This window comes from Papaver somniferum, chromosome 5, assembly GCF_003573695.1.
Source record: "Papaver somniferum cultivar HN1 chromosome 5, ASM357369v1, whole genome shotgun sequence".
Classification (NCBI taxonomy): Eukaryota; Viridiplantae; Streptophyta; class Magnoliopsida; order Ranunculales; family Papaveraceae; genus Papaver; species Papaver somniferum.
Genome location: NC_039362.1, coordinates 46025463 through 46035216, shown reverse-complemented (window position 1 = coordinate 46035216; position 9754 = coordinate 46025463).

Sequence of the window (9754 nt, the reverse complement as noted above, 5' to 3'; positions counted from 1 at the left end):
GCACAAATCATAATAGTATAGAGAGTTCCATCTTTAGTTCTCTCATGGTGAGACTAAAGGTATCTTTCACCAAAGTGAAAAGCATGAACTAGTGAACCCTTAGTGACCCTTAGGTCCCAAGTTCCAGTAATACCAAAACCATCAAAAACGAAAATCATATAAAAAACGCAGGAAATGCCATTTTAGCCAGAGGTGTCCATGAGGTCTTGAACCTTTGCTTAGTGAGATATTACCAGAATTACTTGCTAGAGACAGTGAACTATGTCTTGAACTGATAGCGTTTGATGTGATTCGCGATAAAAACCACGGATGATATCTCCAAGGGTGCTGCCAAGCTCGTGCCGTTTTGTCCAATTTGGCCCTGGACATATCTTGTTTCTCAGAATGCTCTAGAGAATCAAAGCTCATATTCTCATAGGAAGCGGCCCCACTTCCTCATTCAGATAGGTGAGTTTCCATCAAGAGTGTTACTGCTACACCCCACTTCAATCTTATACTGAAACTATAGAACTCATTAAGACTTCTTAAAAGTCATCCTTCACATGCAGTCACACTATCACGTCTACACCATAGGGAAGGGACAGAGAATGAAATTCTCTGATAGTGTTTACCTTTACCCACCACGAATTAGTTGTCTCATTCGAAACCTTGATCTTTGGATCTCCAGTCAGCAAGGTTGAGTATCCTTCATGACAAGTTTAATTTATGAGCTTAAGCCCCATACCCCTCGATGCATTTCTAACTATCTCTTTGGATAAACCTTTCGTCAAAGGTTGCGCGATATTCTCCTTGGACTTTATCCAATCAATGGAAATAACGCCCGGTTGAGATTAGTTATTTTTAACTTTAGCTATTATAGCTTGGCTAACACAATGTATAGATATAGCTGGCACATGCCTATGCCAGAGAGGAATGTCTTCTAAAAAGCATCTTAGACACTCGGTCCCTTCTCGTGCTTTATCTAACGCAATACTCTCAGATTCCATAATGAATTGAGAGATATATGTTTATTTGGAAATCTTCCAAAAACAAACCCTCATGCTAGAGTGAAAACATATCCACTCGTAGACTTAGACTCCTCTGAGTCAACTATCCAGTTTGCATCACAAAGTCCCTCAAGTACAACAAGATACCTTTCATAAATCAAATAAAAGGTAATAGAGTATTTTAGGTACCATAATACTCTACTCAGTGCATCTGAATGCTCTTGCTCTGGACTACAATTATATCTACTTAACTTACTCACAATATAGGCAATGTATGGACTCTTACAGTTCATTAAATTCATCAGACATCCTATAACTCTTGAGTATTCAAGTTAAGATACTCAATTACCCTTATTTTTCTCGAGTCTACAAGAAGAATCATATGGAGTACACGTAGGCTTACAATCAGACTGATTGTATCTCATAAGCACAAATTCAACATAATGAGAATGACTAAGACTATAAATGTTTGATTATCTTCTAATCCTCATCCCTAAGATTACATCAAAAGGGCCTAAGTCTTTCAAGTCAACGTTCTCATTCAGTGCATGTTTTTAGTGCAAATAATCACATCTATGTTTGTATCAAGTAAAAGCATATCATCAACATACAAGCATACAAACACACAAGCATCTTTAACAAGTTACTTGTAAATATACCTGTCAGATTCATTAACTTAAATCCACTATACTTTATCACATGATCAAATTTTCCATGTCACGGTTTACGTGCTCATTTTATAAACCATACAAAGATTTTTTCAACTTACAAACTTTGTCTTCATAACCTTTCACTACAAAGTCCTCAGGTTGGTCTATGTAAATTTCTTTATCTAATTCACGGTTTTAGGAAGGCTTTCTTAACAATCCATCTGATGTATCCCCAAGTTTCTTATGGCATCAATATCAATTAGCATCTCAACAAAAGTAATTCTCGTCACAGGTGAATAAGAATCAAGGAAATTTACACCTTCTTTTAGTTTATAGCCTTTAGCTACCAACTTAGCCTAATATTTTTCCACAGTTCCATATATCTAACGTTTCCTCTTAAAGACTCATTTACATCCCATGGTCTTACTCCCTAGAGGTAAACTAGCAAGCTCCCAAGTCTGGTTCCGACGGACCGAGTCCATTTCACTAAATGAAGCTTCTTACCAGAATGGGGTTTCAGTAGATATCAAGGCTTCTTTACAAGTCCGGGGCTCAGACTAAGCTATGCATGTTATGAAGTCGGTTTCACAAGAAGTCTCAAGTCTAATTGTTTTACTTCTCTTAGGCTCAACATCAACTTCATCTTCCTTTAAAATAAGTTCTGACTATTTGAAAATAAATCTAGGGGATCAACAACACAACTCTAATGAGGTACAGGTTTAGAATAAACATGTTCAAAGAACTCAGGATCCCTAGATTCCGCAATAATATTCACACCAAAGTCAGAAAAAATCAGAACACACAACCAAAAATCTATATGTAGAAGTATACTCAGCATACTCTATATAAAGACACAATCAAAAATTTTGGTTTCTATCTAGTTCTTTTAGGAAGAGGAATGACAATATTAGTAAAACACCCCCACACTTTGACACATTCATAAGAAGGTCATCTACCTTTCCATATTCATCTGATCCTTAAAACGATATTTTATTCAGGATATACTAGTTAAGAGGACCCCCCCCCCCCCACACACAAGGCCGCATGTAATCCTGAATTAATCAACATGACAATTATTATCTCCTTAAGGATACAATTATTATGTTCAAGGCTTCTAATTGGTTTTCAACTTCAAGTTTATACATCTTAAGGCTTCTAAGGCATCATCCTTATCCCTTAGCAAGTATACAAGATAGTACCTCGTACAATCATCTACGAAAGTTATAAACCATCTTTTACCACTGAGGTTTTGGGTTGAACTCATGTCAACTAGGCCTAACTGAATTAATTCTAAGGTCTTAGAATTACTCTGAACATTTGTGCTAAAAGATTTTATAGCATAATCATTTCACTTTTGTGTTCAAGATCCAAACTAAATTTGGGTAATCAGCCTATGCTAGGCAGTTTATGCATTGAATTATAATTTTACGGTTCCAAGTATACCATGCAAAACATTCAACCACACAAAAGAAAACACAAGAATCAAATATGTTCACTTCATCATTTTTTTTTCCGGTAAGCTTATGTAGACCCTAAGTCTTATAACCATCGCCTAAAAAATCACTGCCCTTAGTTACAATAAGTTTTCCAGATTCAATTAATTTTTTTTTTAACTTTTACCATCTACAACAGAACAAGATACAAGATTCTTGCATATGCTCGGAACATAAAAACTTCATTCAACGTGAGAATATTACAGATATGAGCTTTTGCTCGACCTTTTCCTTTTATGCAACCTCTGTCACAGATGAGTTACTCATAAAGAGTTTCTCGACATCCCATATCCTCTGATAGGAGGTGAACATGTCTCTGTTTCAACAAACATTCTTGGTGGCTCCAGACTCCACCTACTGGTCTCTCACATTAGTTATTAAAATAACTTCCGACATCATGCCACTAAACTCGTACTAGTTTGTTTCCACTAAATTAGCATTAACTATCCATTAATTAAATTTTTATGTTGTCTACGATTTACTGCCGTATGGCCTGAAATTTTACAAACATAACAATCACCCTTAATTAAAATAATGCCAGATTCAGGTTTATGAAACATACCTTTCTTATGAAGACTATGCTTAAAGTTGTGTTTGACGTTCTCGCCTTTGTCATCTTTAGAAGAGTTATGTTCATTTACGAACGTCTGTTAGCCATGTCCCTCTCCGGTCTATGTCACAATTTTTATTTATATTGTGACTAGGGAGACAGTAGTTTCCTAATCACATCCACGTTCATCCATCTAGTCAGCTTTTCCAACACACCGGACGTTAAATGTCGAAACATTTGGCAACCTCTACTAAAACCAATCAGTAACATCCACTTTGGTCAGAAACAAAAGACTTAGTGCTGGTCCGCACCATCATCTCTATAATTCTTGCCACGTACATCATCATTAACGCCTGTAGCTCTGTGGACTTGGTAACGACACCAAATTCATAGCTTGCTTAAACTTGGTCTCCACTTTCCTTGCATGTGTAATATCTTTTCTTCCAAGGAATAAATTCCACAAAACTTGTTAGTTGCCAGCATATTCACCACCGGGAATCAAGATCGGTTGTCATCGCAACTTGATCGGAGGACATGAATACCGTACGAACTGTTAAATAGTACCACATTGCATAGGGCATCCTAGGTCTCGAGCTTAATAAGTCTTGGGCAATCCTAACCTTGCAAGCCGTTTTTCGAGGGTAGTTAGGTTCATGGGTTTCTAAGATGGTATCAGAGCCAGGCCCCTCTCAACGCTGCCCGTGTGTCCGCGGTTTCCGTACCATTCCGTATCCCTGCCAGTGTGCGTCCGTGGTTTCCGTACCACTCTGTATCCCCGCCAGTGTGTGTTCGTGGCTTCTGCGCCACTCCGTCAGTGTAGCCCTAGTCGTCGGGGGGGTGTTAAATAGTACCACATCACCTAGGACATCCTAGGTCTCGAGCTTAATAAGCCTTGGGCAATACTAACCTAGCAAGCCGGTTTTCGAGGGTAGTTAGGCCCATGGGTTTCTAAGAACAACATCCTCTTGATCATTCAAGTTTACAAGGAACCAGGACCGTTTTAGGGTTTCGGAAGAAATCACCTCATCTTGCATGCATAGTTTTCTCTTAAAAACTACATTAACAAATGATAATGTCTTAATATTGTTGGGTGCAATAATCAAAAACAAGGAAAAAATCAAATAAACAAAAGTCATTGATACTTAGCTCCTTTATAGTGGAAGTGATTGATTTGATGAAACGGACGAGCTCCCCAAATCTCCGCAACATCAACAAGGCAAAATTTTGGAAAAACATAGTGAGTCACGTGTTCAACACGTTGCCCTTAAGACATTAGCGCCCGGCTACACTCAAGAGTGATGCTATAGCCATCACAGGACGGATATCTCCAGGATAAAACACCCTACTACACCTACTACTAGCATATCTAGTAGATGCTCAACTTGAGCTTGACAACTCCGGAAAAAAAACGTTAAGGAAAATCGCGAACGCTTAAGAAACGCTATAAAATATTTTCCCTTAGGGGTCCCTCTAAAATATAGAGCAACTCCTTTCCCATAGATTTTATAAAAGTAGTGAATTTGTTTATATAATTGACAAATACAACTTAAGAAGAAAAACTCCCCGATGTGGGACTAAAAGGTTTATACAGTCTCTTAAAACTACTAAAAATTGTAAACTCCACAATGTGGGACTAATAAGTTTCATTCATAAAAAAAAACAATAAATTATACTCCCTCCGTTTCAAAAAGACAGTCCGCTTTGACTTTGTCAAAATATTAAGGAGACCGTAGTATATTACTTGACTACCCTTAGTTACTTACCCAGTTTATTTTAATAACAATGTTAGCAATAAAAACTATCTAAAACTGTTAGGAGGATTATAAATACGCAATATAAAAGGAAAATCAAAAGATATCGAATTTATGGTATATAAAGTTTATATGGAATTTAATGTTTGGATTTAAATATATATTCTTGCAAAAGGAATGAAAGATATATTTGTTTCCTTAGTTATACAAATTTACTTAATATATTCAAATCGGGTGCCATTAAAAATAAATCTATTAATATAAAAAATTTAAGGGTATATTATAGAGGTCATTGGAAATATATGACTATAAACAAAAGCTGGACAGAATTTTGAAACAGACGAAAATGGAATAGAGGACGGTCTTTCAGAAACAGAAGGAGTAATTTTTATTAAAACTTTAAAAATTATTTTTTATTAATCGTTTTCCAACAGAGGATGCGGAGTATTATTTCTTACTCACACAATAGGTACACTTTTTCTTCCATCTTCAGATTTTTATAACATGGTAATAGAAAGAAACACATCTAGTTGATGATCTATTCTTCCACCTAAACGAAAGTGATCTTGTTTAGGGCTGCACAACGGGTAGGGTGGGTAGGATATGGCCTATACCCGCCACCCTACCCGTTTACTGGCGGGTAAGAAAATTTTTACCCGCCACCCTACCCGCCATTAAACGGGTAAGATCCTACCCAACCCATTCTCTGGCGGGTCGGGTAGGGTAGGGTGGCGGGTATAACCGTCTATATCACCTGCAATACACAGCAACAGAGCCTGCTCCTGCCATCTCAACAGAGCCTCAACCACAAGTATAAACATGTAAAGAAGACCATGAACACTACTACGAAGTAAGCAAAATCTTCCGTACGATCATCATTCAATTCTATCATAGGACGATCACTACGACACTGTCGAGTATATACTTCGAGCATAGTACGACTCCAGTAAGGCTTTTACAACATAGTACGACTCCAGTAAGGCACATACCAATACAAGGAACCATTTTTTTGAACATTAATTCCATGTCCATCGAGTGGAATCAGTGGTACCTTATCAATAGTTCTCCATGTATCGTCTCGTGGTGTTAACGACTGCAACTGGGCGCACGTCTTGAAATAAGTCCGCTGTCAACAAAACCAATTCATATTGACCAAAATCTCTTCATATTGACCTTCTTCTTCAATCATCATCTACGATGATGGAATAAGTACTAAGATCACCAAATAAATTTGCATACAAGTTATCTCTTGTTAGATTCAGTCATAATAGTGAACGATTTGATTCAAAGTTCAGTCATAATACCAACATCAAGTAAGAGATATCACAACATCCTACTATGGAATACAATATCACAACAAGTTCAGACTTTTGGTTCAGTCACAATATCAAGTAATATCACAATATCAAGTGTTGTTTTAAAGATATTTATAAGTATACACATGCATAAGTTTTCCAAATTTTAGTGAAATATCACATTGCTGCTCTCGACAATTTCTGATATCATAAAATCTAAAATTTAGGTACTCATTCAACATATATAATCACTAATCAGGTTGCCAGATGTGAGTAACAATACTAATCTGGAGCTGGAAAAATTAGACTTCAACACATGCCAAGAACAACATCAGCTCGAGTGGCTCAACGTACAAAAGTAAGCAACTAAAGTTGTGACAAATTATCAACTGAGCACGGTAGCGTGTTTCCGTTTAACATGCAAGTTCCTTGACTAGAAATGGAAAGTTCTAAACAACATTCAAACTTCCACCAGTACTTCCCATAAAGAAGCACAAATGGATACAGACAGATAAAGAAAATGCCAACTAAGTCGTTTCGCAAACATAGTGAAGACAGATTAAGAAAAGCAAACAAAAGAGTAAGGAAACCCGAATGTATGAAAGTTGTATACCTGATTCTAAGACGTCATCCTCCTTCTCTTCAGCTCCAAATGTAGATGGATCCATATCAATCGGTGTCCTTAACCAGTTTTGTAGGAGAATCAATGCTTCCACAGTTCGGGGTTTTAAAGAACTTCGGAAATGACCAAGTATTTGCTTTCCAGTACTGAAAGCAGATTCACTTGCAACTGAAGAGACGGGAATAGCAAGTATATCTCTTGCTATAAGTGATAGAATATCAAATCTTGCAGCATTGATTTTCCACCAAGTGAGTATATCAAACTTCGAACCATTTTTGTTGTCTTTTGTTGGTGAGTAAATCTGTTCCGATAAGTATCTGTCCACCTCTGATTTGTCAACATCCTACGTTATAGATAATTGTGTTTTACGTTCTTCTCTATGGGCCTTATGTCTTCTCTTTCTATGTGACGTAGAACTACAACTCTCTTGACTAGGACTACCACCAGTATCACCTACAGACTCCGACGAGGCTAACACACTTCCTACACCTATATATTCTGCCTTATAAGCTGTGAATAATTCATTAAAATCCTTTTTCACTTCATCTAACCAATTGTTTACCAATCTTTGTTTCGTCCAAGGAATATCATGCACAATCAGGTCTTCTAGTATTACTTGCAGTCCACGTTCTTTTTCTCTTGGGTCAAGAAGCACAGCATAAACAATAAAGGATTCATGTTCTTATGCTCACCCCAATACTTGTTGTATTTAAGTAACATCTTTTCACCCATATGGCTTAAGTGAGGATCATGATGATCATTTTGCCATTCTTTTAACTCTCCACGTACATCACAAATTTCCCCCAAAAATGTATGCGGAGTGACATACGTAGAACCAGAAAACTCAACAGTGGCTTCAAAAAATACCTGTAGAAACAGTTTTAATTGTTATTGAAACTTCATATACAGATCATATTAACTCGTAAGCAAAGACCAAAACATCTAGACAACCACATATTATTGCAAGACCAAGAAAAGCAGTTCATCTGAGTGAAAGAATTACCAAGAACATCAACAACAATGAGTACATATTATTGCAAGACCAAGAAAAGCAGTTGATATAACAGCCTTCTTTACACTATAGAACAAAAGCATCGCCCAACAAAACTCATGAAGAAGAAACCTATGCGTGTTACTTAGCTGTAGAATACATGAGCACGAAACAAAAACGAATTTGAGATCACTCTGCCTGTAATGACATCTAGTTATTATAAACCCTTCCATTTGTAACTAACCAAAATAGAGAAAATAGTCCAACCAATACTGTGAACTATAACCTTGTTTCTGTTTTTTAAATGTTTCTGAAGCCAAACTAATTTTATCATGCCAAACTCCATGCATCCATTTTTTGTAAAGGTTTGTGTCATTTGATATCCAAGAACTAAAACATAAACCTAACAAACATAACAGCGTCCAATGTTTGTTCTTACAGTCTATATCAGCAGGGTAAAATTGTAAATAAATTTTTGCTCAGATATTCTTATGGATCATTGAGACCTGACATCTGGCAAATACTTACTCCTCATTGCAACAAATCCGTAGAATTAATGGCAAATAGACATCACAGATATGAAACGAAATAATTGAATTCCAGCAAAGAAATTTTAAGGCATTCTTAGAATGAATAAAATTGGGGTGTCGGAACGATTTATATAGAGGAGATGATAGAAATGCTCCACAATCTTCATCACATCAGTTGTTAGAGGTTTCGAGAGGAGCTCAAAATCTAAACCATATGATTGATTCATGGTCAAATGGGAGCATTATGAATGGGCAGCATTCATATGATATTGCAAGAGAAGCTTCGAAATATAAACTACTGATAAACTAACCAAAGAACGAAATATAAACTACTGATAAAATCTTTAAAATACCTGTAGAAACTGAACTAGGACTCGAGCATTAGCCCAGTCATACTTTTCAGGAGCATGCACGCGAGGCTTTTTCTTCTTGGCTTTTCTTCGACCAGATAAGGGAACTTCATCAGCATCAGAATCAGAAGAACTGGATTCATCAAGAAAATCAGTACTGTCAATATCATCAACATTAACACCCATTACTGATTCATCGGGAATATCGAAGATAAACCTCTCACGAAATGATTTATCAGATCGTCCTAGCCTTATAAAGACTTTTTCGTATTTTTCTGCTGCATCCAACATCAAGTAAATGGAGTTCCATCTTGTTTTCACGTCTAACACTAATCCCTTTTTGTATTCCATTCTTTCAAGAAATAAGGCATCTAAGAATTTCTTCATTCTAGCAGGAGAGGTCGTGACGTATTTAACCACCGACCTGATTCTGCTCACTGAAGTATGATATTTCTTCAACCCATCCTTAACAACTAAAGCTAATACGTGGGCAGCACACCTTACATGTAAATGTTTACCTCCTACAATTGACGATC